Here is a 2,174-nt window from a genome sequence, read left to right on the forward strand (position 1 = left end):
ATACTATTATTATAATTAAATAATAATAGTATAATTTAATAAGAATAATAATAGTAGTAAGTAAATGATGAATTAATTCATTTTTTATTTGCAGGATTTAAATTAGACACATTTTGCTTAAAAGAAAATTAACAAAAAGTCAAGCTTGGAATTTAAATGTAAGAATAAATAACTCCTACTCTACAAAAAAGAAAAAAAAAATTTGCAATTAAAATTTGACCAATTTTTTACTAGTATAATTGCTGAAATTTTTAACTGATTTTCTACACAGGATGAAAACACAATTTTCAAACACTTACTGACCACTATTAGCACGACTTATCGCCAATCAAAATTTTGATTATTTTCTGCCTGAACAAGCCAGGAGACTCAAAACTAAAATGTAAAAAAAATGAAAATAAAAAATGTATATGTATTTAAAATATCAAGTTTGTTCAATAGACTACAAATGAGAAAAACAATTTATAAAAATTTTCACGCATAGCAAAAACCACAAGGGCAAAATTTCACAAAATATTCTATCAACATTCAAAATTCCACTTTTTTCGTTTTGGTAACGAAAATTTACATTTCTTTATCAGGACACATATCAAACATGATATTTAAAAATTTACACTTTTACACTTTTTAAAGGACTTATTGCTCGCCTTTAAAATATATACTCTCCCTGAAAATTTTATTAATTTAAATAAATTTTTATTCTCTTGCAAATCGAAAAGAAAAACATTTTAATATTTGAATAAAAAAACAAGTTTGCTAAACTTATTTTAATAAAACTTTAATGGGAATAAAATCAGATGCATATAGATATCTCTCCTCAATTATAAACTCAAAAGTCAATTTATTTGTTATATCCTAGTAAATTGAGTTTTTTCCCCAAATGTTTTAGATCATAAAAACCAATTAGACAGGTTTCCTCCCCTCCTCTGATTTAGAACCATTTTTTATATCATTTCGATTGCATCGCATACCGAGGATGTGGAGTCATTGCGAGATTTTTTTTTTTTTTTTTTTTTTTTTTACTTTAACGAAGTTTATTTTATAAGGTAAAAGAACTTATAAATGTTTAGGGAACATATAGGATAAAATACATATTAAAGGCCACAACGTTATAAATAATTAATTAAATAAGAAATAAAATAAACTGGAAATGCGAGAACAAGATTTTTGTTTAAAATAATATTTCATTTAAATTTCACAAGAATTGTCAGAAACTTCCCTCTTCAGCAGAATAGCTTACAAAGACATGAGGAAGAGGATTAGAACAAAACATTTATCAACATTATTTCCCAATATGTTTTCCAAGTTGGATTTTCATTTTATTTTTCCCCTCATGCATTTTTTTCCCAAGATTTTTATAATACTATAAAGTTCAGCCCGTTGCTCACTTCGCTCGCCAACCTTCGTAATAGCCACTCATACAACTTAGTTTGTTTTTTTCCTATATCGATCTTTCTTTTAAAGAGAAAATATATAAGTATTGAAATTTCATGTAAGAAAATTTTATTAATATGTCAATAGTAACAAAATTAACGATTACTTGCATATAAAAAAAAATCAACTGAGCTTGAAAAAAATAAATATCTAAACACAGGGAATATATAAATTTTTGATAAAACAAGAAGTAATCTTACTAGCTAACTATCTAAAAGGTTTGTGTTTTTCGGATTAAATTCTTCGTAAACATCACCATTGTTATCATTGCAAAAGTTAGTTCCTTTTCCTTCTCTTTTTTTTGGACAAGATTTTAAACTGTATTAATGCGTTTTACTCATTGCGGGGGAACGTTATATAAGTATAATTTTCTTTTTTATCGACAAAAAATTTTTGCAGCTGAAATGGCCTGTTAACGAAAAAACCTTGTCATTGAAATTATCTATCGACCACATGGTTTCATTATCTCACAGATTCATTTTATACCGTCTCTTTTTCCTTCCTAATTTCACCCGTCATTCACTCCCTACATCAAGAATCATTCACAATAGTTGTTGCAATTGCTTTTGCAATGATAATCTACAATAATATACATTAAAAATTAATCTTAGAAACAAATGTGTTAAATATGATTAGAAAAAAATTGTGTAATATACAACTTAAATGTGTAAAATACAATTAATGTTTCGTTTTTGCAACGTGATATGAATAGAGGAGTAGGCAATTTTCAAATGAAATGC

Source organism: Parasteatoda tepidariorum, chromosome 6 (genome assembly GCF_982258835.1).
Source record: "Parasteatoda tepidariorum strain Cologne lab strain chromosome 6, Ptep-v5.0, whole genome shotgun sequence".
In the NCBI taxonomy this organism is placed as follows: Eukaryota; Metazoa; Arthropoda; class Arachnida; order Araneae; family Theridiidae; genus Parasteatoda; species Parasteatoda tepidariorum.